This window comes from Suncus etruscus, chromosome 15 (assembly GCF_024139225.1).
Source record: "Suncus etruscus isolate mSunEtr1 chromosome 15, mSunEtr1.pri.cur, whole genome shotgun sequence".
NCBI classification, from domain to species: Eukaryota; Metazoa; Chordata; class Mammalia; order Eulipotyphla; family Soricidae; genus Suncus; species Suncus etruscus.
Genome location: NC_064862.1, coordinates 8,014,961 through 8,026,513, shown reverse-complemented (window position 1 = coordinate 8,026,513; position 11,553 = coordinate 8,014,961). Strand labels below are relative to the sequence as shown.

Here is an 11,553-nt window from a genome sequence, read left to right as displayed (position 1 = left end):
TTATAACAGCCACAAAAGGCCATGTTTACAGACAAAAAAATATAATACAGAAAATAGATTTCCAGGAGAGAGAACCCTATTAAAAATATCATTTTAAATGACATAAAACCCCTCCATGGTAGGAAAAAGGAAGACAGAAGTATAGACCATTTAAAAAAGGCAAATAAGTAAAATATAAAAATGGTGTTTGTATAAAACTACAATAATTGATTGTCAGCCTTAAAATATATAGAGTTTCTCCTGGAAAAAAATTAATATAACGGTGGGAAGTAAATGATATATAAATGATTTAAGAATCTCATTTTTGGGGCCCGGAGAGATAGCACAGCGGCGTTTGCCTTGCAAGCAGCCAATCCAGGACCAAAGGTGGTTGGTTCGAATCCCGGTGTCCCATATAGTCCCCTGTGCCTGCCAGGAGCTATTTCTGAGTAACCCCTGAGCACTGCTGGTGTGACCCAAAAACCAAAAACCAAAAAAAAAAAAAAAAAAAGAATCTCATTTTTTTTCTGCACAGTAACAAAAACTTTTAAAATAGTATGTTATAATAAATAAATCATGTTATTCTTTCTAAAATAACTAAAACAATTGCTTAAAGACCAAAAGCAAGATGTAATTTGCTAATAAGAAGAGGCAGAGTCATCATAAAAATTATATCTGGTTAAAAGCCATAAGACAAGAGAAGTATTAAAAAATTAAAATTATAAGAATAGCTGGAAAATTATCTCAAAGTGTGATATGCATGCTCTGCTTTGTACTCAGGAGACCCAGATTTAACTTCCTGAAATAAACAGTTATTTTCTTTGAGCACTGTAGAGTAAACCCCTCCTCAACAGAGCTGAGAATAGTCCCCTGGCACCACTAGATTTGGACAAAACTGTGAAAGAAAGAGGGCAAGAGAGAGAAACATAAAAGGGGCAAATAAAAAAGAAACATTAATATAACTCACTTAAATTAAAAAATTTTAGATTGTACAGAAAATACATGAACTAAAAATTCCAATCAAAATAGAAGTGTTAATTAAGTTACATTTTATTTGAAAAGGTAATTTTGTTCTTTGTAAGAGATAAATATATATTTGTATCCTATATATAGGATATATATCCTACAAATATAAGTCCATAAGGTCAATAAGATGGGTCATGGGCAGAGTGCATTCCTACCATGCACTGCAACCTGAATTTGATATTGAGAAATGTATGACCTCCAAGCACTGCCAGGGTTGCCTTTGGGATTCCCAGCACAGACAGAATAAACAACTTCATAGTCCTGAGCATTGAACTCTTTAGCTGATTGACTAACTTCTAGGAGTATCCCCCACCACTGTCAGCTATCTGAACACTTTTTGGAGTTTTCCTCAAATTAAAAAATGTAGGAATATAGAGTATTAAATAATAAAGAAACTATATCATTTACATACTGACAAAAATATTCACATGGCTTTCCTATCATCAACTGTAGTATATGTTAAGGTAAAAACTACTAGAAAAAGAATGGTGTGCTGTAAAACTAAAAGCTGAAATTAATAGAAATAATAATTCTTAAAATGTACAAATATATATAAAATATATAAAGTAAGAGTAATAGTACTAAAGAAAAGGTATGAAAACTACAAAATGTTTGGACAATTTTGCACAGTACATTTAGTATTTTCAGTACAGTTAGGACAATTTAGTACAGTGTATCTTTTTCAGTTCATGAAACAAGAAGAACAAGAAGACAAATAATTAAAAAACTTCAGGGAGAGAAAGAGAAATAAGAAAATGTCTGCCATACAAGTAGCTGGGGAGGCAACTAAGCATCGGTGCAGGAAATGTGCACTGGTGAAGGATGTTGCACATTAGATAACTGAAACTCAATGAACAGCTTTGTAACTGTGTATTCCATGGTGATTCAATTAAAAAATTATTTTGAAAAAGAAAAATAAAGTAACACAAACCTCCAATCATTAAAAAACAATTTTAGCTTAATAGTTTTAATTTGAAATTTCTTAGAGGTATAAAAATTTAAATAACAAACTTGGCCTAATAGTCCTATGTAGAACATCTTTATCAATAACTCTAGAACACACATTTAACAATCATATCCACATAAAATTTTGGTAAAAGTGGGACACTTTCTGAAAAGTATAAATTACCCAAGAATTTTAAAAATGCAGACTGCAAATTGTGTTTTAATGGGAGTAAAGATTTATCACAATAGAAAGAAATTGAGCTACCTATAGATTTTATGTCATCTCAATCAACATTTCCATGACATTCCTCAAGACAAAAATATTATAATAAAATATGTATAAAATTATATGTAATCTTACATATTCAAGTATCGTTAAAAAAAGGGAAAATGGGAGACATTATGCTCCTCAAGATCAAACAATGTTTTGAGCATGTAGATACTATTACAATAGTACTCTATTCGAACAAAAATAGACAGAATGAAAGCTGGAAAAAACTTCACACATAGATGGGTAAAAAAGAAATATGAACTAGAGTGGAGAAATAGTGTGCTAGAAAATTTGGATATCCACATGCAAGTGATGACTATCACATCATACAAACAATTGGAGCTATGTCAAATTAAGAAACTTCTGTAGAGTAAAGGGAAATTTTGACAAACAAAATACATCTTTTGGAATTGTAGAAAACATCTCCAATTCATGCATCTGATAGTTCGTTCATAGTCATGGTAAACCAAACTGAACAAGGGCCAAATAAAACAATAAAATATTGGGCAGAAGAGTTAAATGGCATTTACTAAATAAGTGTTAGCATGCAAATGGACAATAGGCACATGAGACAATATTACTTACCCTCATTTATTATCAAGGAAACATAAAAAGAGCAATGCTGTATACTCCATGTTGGTAAAAAAAAAATGTCCTGTGTCAGTGGTTTTTGAATTTGACACTGCAAACTAGGACAAATAAATCACAAACCACTAAGGCAATTAAAAAATTACAGTAATAATATTTAGGAGCCATGATGATGGCATGCTAGTTAATACACATGACTTGCATGAAGTAAGCCTCCATTCCCTTTCAACCTAAAATCCTAGGAACCTCTGGGAGTGACCAGAATCATACTAGCACTTCAGGGGTCTAAACACATTGCATTAAACAAATTGCGTTGGTTGGCAGGATGATTCTATACTGAGTACCCTTAGGAAGCCAAACCCAATATATATACACACACAAATATATTTACACAGATCAGAGAAATATACATTGGGTAGGACATAATCCTTACTCATAGTCAACCAAGGATCAATCTCTGGCACCATATTTGGTCTCCTAAATGTCAGCAGGAGTAATCCCTGAACACAGAGCCAGAAGTAAGCTTTGAGCACTTCAGATGTAACCAGAAACCCAGATATATAAAGCTAGATGACGTAGATAGAGATCAGTACTTATAATAGTACTTTTTCATGGTCCAGATACATCATATGTTAAGCAGCAATAACTTTACATGTATTGAAATTTCTGCTGATCTCATTAAAAACTACTGGCAAATATCATAGAAACAAATATTGGCAAGATTTTAAAGAAAAAGGAACATTGGAATATTATTGGCAGTCTAGATTGCAGCTGATTTAAAAATTAAAAATAGATTTACGAAATGATCCAGCAGATCTTCTAGGTATATATCTAAAGAATGTATAAAAAACTAAGTGAATAATATATGCACTTTTACGTTCATTAAAATGCAATTTCTACTAGTGAAGATATATAAACATTTCATATGCTAAGTGACAGATTGAATAGATAAAAAGATGCTTCTTTATACATACATACACACATACAATGATATATTTACACAACAGAATTTTGCTCAGCTATTAGAAAATTTGAAACCAAGACTATACTTTCAGGGATCATTTCTATAGTATGTTACTAGAGAAGTTTCTCTGATCGTGTAGAGCACTCGAACCCACGAGGAGTCAGAGCGTCCTCTCCTGAGCATGAAGCCGGCTCTAGGTGTCGCTTCTGCAGCTGCCTTTTGCCATTGATGATCGTTCTTCCCTTCCTTTGGAAGGGATAGAGGGAGAGGATGCAGTCTGAGTGGTAAATAAAATTAAAAAAAAAAAAAGAAAATTTGAAATCTTGACTTTTACAAAAATATAGATATCATTATATCATTAAAGAGAAGCATGTTACAAGAAGTAAGTCAGAAACAGAAAGGCAATTACTAAATGATCTTACTGGTGTGCAGGGCATAAAGAAATCAAGCAAATAAAACACTTTAATTTGTCACAAAAACCAGTTTTCATAGATGTGGGATGTGTGGTCCAAAAGAATGCAAGCATTCATATGGAGCATGGTGGAGAGTTATTAGCTCTTTAGTTATAGTTGTGGTATGACAACTTAGATTTGAAGTAACATAAAAAAAAGTCCTGAATGCATACAATAATGTAAATCAATGTCACATCAATTAAAATATTTATTGAATGTACAGATATATAATTACCAAATGTATCAAAATGCATCATAGTTCTCTAAAATATCAAAATAGAAAAATAAATTTAAAGGAAATTAGAAAAGTTTTGGACTTGTATAATGACAAAAGACAGCATATTAAAAAATACAGGAGTCAACTGAAATTTTGCTTGCTGAAGGATTTTTATTAGTAAAACAGTTAGTTGGAAATCAAAAAAGAAAAAAGCATCAATTATCTGATTGCCCATTTCTAAAATTAGAAAAAAAATTTAAGAGCATATGAGTGGGGGGGAGGGGCAGAGAGATAGCACAGGGGCAGGGCATTTGCTTTGCATGCAGCTGATCCAGGACACAGATGGTGGTTTGAATCCCAGCATCCCCTATGGTCCTCTGAGCCTTCCAGGAGCGATTTCTGAGCACAGAGCCAGGAGTAACCCCAGAGCACCACCAGGTCTGATTATCCCCCCAAAAAAATATAAAAAAGTCAGACAGAAAAAAAAAGTATGAGCAAATAATATACATAAAAACCAAAATAGAAAAAAAAATAATTTGTTTGTTTGGAGGCCAACCCACAGTGCTCAGTGATTACTCCTGATTCTGCATTCAAGAAACACTTCTAGTGGTGGTCAGGGGATGTCAGGAATAGAACCTGGTTTTGCTGAGTGTAAGGCAAGCTATACTATTAATATGGTCCCTGAAAAAATAAATATAGTGTAAGTAATTATAGAAAGAAAGAACACAAGTTACCAAATTTCAGGAACAAAACGTAAATAGCAACACATCCCTTAAAGATATTAAAACAATAACAATATTGTGAACAATTTAATGTTAGTACAGTTGAAAACTTAGGGAAAATATTTAGGCAATAAATACTTTAGAAACACAAACTACCAAATCTGATGCAGCAAAAGAGAAATAAAGTATGAGAATATGAAAATAATATAAAATCACTAAAGTAGTTTACCTGTGATAAGAATTTCAAGTGCAAATAGCTCACTACAAAATTATTTTCAACATTTAAGAAGAAATGAAACAATGCTTATATAAATTCATGAAGAGAACAAAAGAAGGAAAAACATTTTCTACCTTATTTTATTAAGTCAGCATGCCCTTGGCATCAGTTACACAATAAAATGTCAGTTTCTTGCAAGTTAACATAATTTAAGACAAATTCAGCCAATCTTAATACCCAGTAAGAATTTTTTTCAGGAAAAGAACTAGCTAATTCTGAAATTGATATGACAATACACAGGGTAAAAATAACTAAGACAATCTCAAAAGGAATATTATGGGAGAAAATACTAAGAAAATTACCAGAACTGAGCTTATTGCCTCTGTGGTAGTGGTGCAGGGGAGTGGATGAGGGAGGAGGGATAGAAAGAAGGAAGAGATTGATGGGTGGAACACTGAGACAGTGGTGGAAGAAAGCCGACACTTTGATGAAGGGTGTGGTATTGAAACACCATTTGCCTGAATTTCTATCACTAACAGTATTGTAAATCACAATGACTAAAAAGAAAATAACAACTTCTAGGTCATAAGTCTTATTATGTAGCTCTTATTAATAAAATAGTAGGCTATTGCTTATAACAATGATAGGCATTAGTTCAATGTATCTGAATGAAGGTTTTAATGTGACATTTGAATTATATGAATTTGACTATGGAGAAAGAATGATCTTTTAATAAGTTGGTAAGGTTTGATCATCTATTCATCTATGACAACCATAATAACCTCTACAATAATCTATAAAAAAATCAATTTCAAGGAAATTATAGAGTATCAGACAAAATAATGAACTTTTTTTTAGAAAACATAGAAAAACAGTTTTATAATCTTGGATTAGGCAGATTTCTAAAACAATGAAACAAATAAAATAAGCAATAAGATCAAATACTGAAAATTTTATTTTGCTTAAATAAATAGCTTTAATTAAAATTTAATTGTTATAATGAAGCAATACTTATCTGTATCAAATAGATGGCATATATGCATATACTCCTTTAGAATAAACAAGGGGGTAAAAGACACCCCAGAAAATTAAATCATATTACTCTATGATTTAAAAATTCCTCATGATAGCTACCTATTAAATTGACAATTAAATGTTCCAAAAATATGAGGAAAAGAAAAGGAAGGAAGGAAGAAAGGAAGGCAGGAAGGAAGGAAGGCAGGAAGGAAGAGTGGAAGGAAGGCAGGAAGGAAGGAAGAATGGAAAGAAGGAAGGAAGGAAGGAAGGAAGGAAGGAAGGAAGGAAGGAAGGAAGGAAGGAAGGAAGGAAGGAAGGAAGGAAGGAAGGCAGGCAGGAAGGAAGGAAGGAAGGAAGGAAGGAAGGAAGGAAGGAAGGAAGGAAGGAAGGAAGGAAGGAAGGAAGGAAGGAAGGAAGGAAGGAAGGAAGGAAGGATCAGTAGAGGCAAATGAGAATTAACCTAATGGCAAGGGCTTTTATATTACCAGTCATGAGATAAATTCAAAGGATCTTCCATGAGATGGATGGTCATAAGATGCCTCAGAAGGGCTTTATTTGTTGTGTCTTGAGGAGCCACTCTCAGTAGTTCTCAGTGGTGCTCTGGCTCTGTGCAAAAGGATCTCTTCTAACAGGGTTCTGGTTACCAGGAACTAAATTCAGCTTGCCTTGTGAAAAGCAAGAACCTTACCCACTATAATAATTTCCCATCCCCTCAAGGGCTTTTAAGTGGATCTATGACCAAATTTATAGTATCCAAAATTTTTGACTGTGAAAGCAATTAGTCTAAATAATTGGGATCATTTTGTATAAACAGACAAGAAAAGTCTAAATGGTTAGGAGATAGCAAAAAATTAAAACAATTATATCAAAGCAGAAACTCTACAAAGGATAGCCTCTGAATGAGGAAATTCAAATAAGTATTATAATAATTTTAGAATTGCCAATTTTTAAGGAGGGATTATAGGGCCAGCAGTAATATTTGACTTTCAAATGTGAGGCCTTGGGTTCAACCTCCAGCACTATTAAAAACAAAGTGAAAAAGGAGGCGGAGGAAGAAAAGAGGAGGGAGAAGAGCCAATAGTCATCAAGCAGAGCTGATCTCTATCTTAGCCTTAGATACAGTACTGTTTCTGAACCAGAGACAGTACTGTGGGGGTGAGTCTGAGCAGGGATAGAAGTGGGGACCAAATGGAGAGAATTCCTACGTGAAGTTCATAAAGCTCTCAGTGAACATGGATGAATACTAGCAAAACTTGCTATCAGGATCTCTTTCAGAGAACTCAGGGGAAAACCAGAGGTTCACAGCCTCCACTAAATCTCATCTGTGACTATGTGGAGCATCATGTATAACAGCCACGCAAGTTTACAGAGAGACTGAGAAGGGAGACAATAGCACCAGTGTATGGAGGAAGGGCAGGAGATCCTCCACCTGTGGGTCAATAGCCCGCCAGCCTCACTGCAAGTATAAAACAGTAATATCAATGCTAGTGTAAACGACAATGTCACAATACTAGTAACTGATTATTCTTAAGACAATGGTTGGAAAGTCTTAGGCATTTTGTAGTGATAATGTTTACAGACTAAGTAAATCAAAATCATAATCACTAGAAACAGAGAGGAAATACAGAATTTAAGGTGCTTGCCTTGCATATGGCTAACCAGGCCAATGTCTGGGAACAGTAGTTCCTGTGTGGGCACCATATACTATTTTCCAAACGCCACTCCCAGGAGGAACCCCTAAGAACAGAACCAGGGGTAAACCTAGAATACAGTCACAAAAACAATATCTTGATTATATTGTAATTCTTCTATTTAGAGGAGGAAGAGGCAGAGAAGAGAATCATGTGATCTATTCCTAGCATTTATCCAAGAACTCAAAACACTATTAAAAAAATAGATGTGGGGGTCGGAGCAATGGTGCTAGAAATAAGGTGTCTGCCTTGCAAGCGCTAGCCTAGGACAGATCGAGTTAGATCCCCCAGTGTCCCATATGGCCCCCCCAACCCAGGGGTGATTTCTGAGCGCATAGCCCTGAGGGTTATGAGTACATGACCCCTGACGGTCAACGGGTGTGTTCCCCCCAAAAAAAGATAGATGTGGTACAATTTGCAATAAGCAGAACAGGAAGCAATCCAAGTTCCAAAAAAAGAGAGATAAAGAAAATATGGTAATATACACACTAAAATAAATGAAATGAAATCTTGCGTTTTGCTATACAATGAGATCAAAAAGAGATCATCCTGAAGTTAAGAGACAGTAAATCAGAAGAATAATTGTAAGATGAGTCCTAGCTATTAACCCCAAACAAAAATGTTCCTCCAACTTCCTCTTTACTTAAACCTCTTCCTTTGTGTGTAAAAGCCTACCTGGATAGAAACTTTGTCTCTCTCTTGACCTTCCCCCTCTTGGTGAATTGGGTATTGGTTTAATAAAGAGTGAGTTCTGTTTGGTGCTCAAAGATACCACCAGGCACAGACAGACTCCATGATTCTTTCCTAATTGGCTTGGTTTATTAATTCTTCACCCCTATCCTTCTTCTACAGACCTGTTCCACCTGAAGGTACAGATATGGTGCCTGGGGGTAGTCTCACAACCTCTAGGTTTTATTTTAGAGAGAATGACAAATATTGAATGATCTATTCAAATGTAGGATCTGAAGAAACTAAGTGAGGAAACAGGAAATGTTTAATTAAAAACAAAATTTGAATGCAAAGCTGAAGTTATCGGAAGGTAAAAGAAAGTGGGAATTGAAGAAAAGAAGATAAGAAAGGGTCAGAAAACTGTAGAAGATACTGAGATTTGGCAATGAATGTGGTATGGTAACATTTATTCTGATATGGTGTGAAATCATATCCCTAAAATAGACAATTATAGATGAATATCTCCATTTTTAAATGTGGTAATATCAATCTCTTTAAACTCAAATCCACAAATTGTAAGTAAATGAACCAGTTTTTACAAATCTTGTTCCACTATATGAAGTAGTGGTAACTTTTAATTAATAGTAAGTGAAACTTTTACTCTTTAGCCCACCCAAGGATTCTTCTTCTGAACAATCCTCAAGGTAACTGGAAATAGTGTGGGTGTTTAGGATGCTCGTTTACTCTGCAGAAAGAATTTGAAATTAGAAAAAATAAGTAAATATTCGAACATTCAGGGTTTCCATTTAACCATTCTCCCAGCTGCTACTCTCAATTGGGTGATGCTGAAGTTGCTATTAAAATTGCACAACAACAAGGAAAAGATGATGAAATACATATCGTCCTTGATTAGGCTGTCCACTTGGATAGCTAAAGACAGGATACGTGTGATAATAAAATCTTAAATCTGTGAAAGTAATTGCTTCTGACATCTCCAACTAGGCAGCGGGCTGCCCAGACAGGGCTGTTCAGTCACAAATTTTGAGCCTAATGAAGTGAGAAGAACACAGTGTAGATACAAATTAAAATCTATTTGCCAAGAACAGTCAGTATACATTTTTTGGTATACTTCCTTGTTTTATGTGAAGGAGAAGATATCTGTTAGGAATAATAACCCTTTTATGTTTTAAGTCAATACAGTAGACCTGCTATTAACCACAAGAAATAGCCATCCGGTCATTCTAATCTGTTACTGAAACCTTTGGCTCATAGAAACTATTTTTAGAACAATTTAATGATTATTGGGAAACAGGTGAAATACAGCTCAGTGTGTAAAGGGGCCTGCTTAAAATAATGTTCAATCATTTACATTCTTGCTTTGATTTCTCTTTTCAATCTTTTCCTCTAGCACAAAGACTGAAGGCAGGATTGCCCTATCAGCTGCATTGCAAGTGATACTGTGCATTTCCTTAGAGGAGATGAAACTTTAGAATAAAGATTTTATATAACTGAGTCACAATAAATTAAGATGTAGATAAGTAAATATGGTGATCCATTCCATGAATAAACTTTCAAGCAATCATGTATTTCATTTCTGATATGAATTGTTTTTGAGTAACCTTGTTAGTTTTTCAAAAAATTTCTTTAAGCCTCCTACACTATATGACTCAACCTCAAATCTTGCTCACATTCTTTTATATCACTTCTGAGTAAAATAGAAGTTGAAATGCATCTTCTCTGACATAGAACCTTCAATAAGGAAACAAGATATTATTAAACATATTATGGCAATACGTCATCTATCATTCAAAGACCAATTATGCTTTGTCAGTTCTGTGGCTCAAATAAGTCTCTTCTGATTTCCTCCTGAGAGATCAGATGAAAATTCATATAAACAACTCTATGAGCATTGAACAAGTTAGAGAATTATTTTATAAAAGTTTTTGAAAATGGGCGTATCGCCACATATATGCACTACATTTTTCAAAAGGGAAATTGGATTATGGAATTGCCAGTGAGAAAGACAGCATGATATAAGAAGGAAAAAATGGATTTTGGGTCAAATTACTTGGATTTGAATGACTGTTCACTATTTCCTTTGCGATTATAAGTAAAGTAGACTATGGTTTTAGTCATTTTATTCTTAAAATATAAGAAAATAATGCCTATCTAAATACTGTGTTTAAAAATTGTTTAAAAATTAAACAGAGTTGAAGAAATAAGAGGCAAGGTGCTTGCCTTGTGTAAAGTGGACCCGAGTTCAATTCCTGGCACTGCATATGGTTCTTTGATCACCATCTGTGGTCACTTCTGAGCACAGAGCCAAGACATGTATGGTTCAACCACATTCTCAAATTAAATTAGTGACATCATTGTCATTAAAGTGGTGACATCAATGCAGTAATACTCCATTGACTCCTTTTTAAAGTACCACTATCAGTAGGTTAGCCTATGATGTGATTTTGGTCCAGATAAAGGATAACAGGTAAATCTAAGAAATGTGAATAAAGTTTTTATTTTTATTATTAATATATTAATATTTTAGTAATTATAAAAACATACATTTTGCTGTCACATTTTATTGATGAGGACATTTTATTGATGAGGAAAACTTGGTTCTAGGCTTATGAAAACTATGCTATCTTTGTCATTTCTTAGTATCTAAATATATTCTGAGATAAAATATGTTACTAAAAGTCTAGCTAAAAATATAATTAATTCCATTCTTCTTTCATTGTTAATTTCTTAAAAATAATATTTGCTTCAAAGTCACTAGCATTTCTGGGTCAGTTCTC

General features: G+C 33.9%; 1 non-coding gene across 1 annotated transcript; it reads left to right on the top strand.

Moving 5' to 3' along the window:
* Positions 1-3,848: 3,848 nt before the first annotated feature.
* On the top strand, positions 3,849-4,059 carry LOC126031504 (small nucleolar RNA U3). The gene has a single exon (XR_007503352.1). It is a non-coding gene; the product is annotated as a small nucleolar RNA U3 (small nucleolar RNA).
* The last annotated feature ends 7,494 nt before the right edge of the window (positions 4,060-11,553 follow it).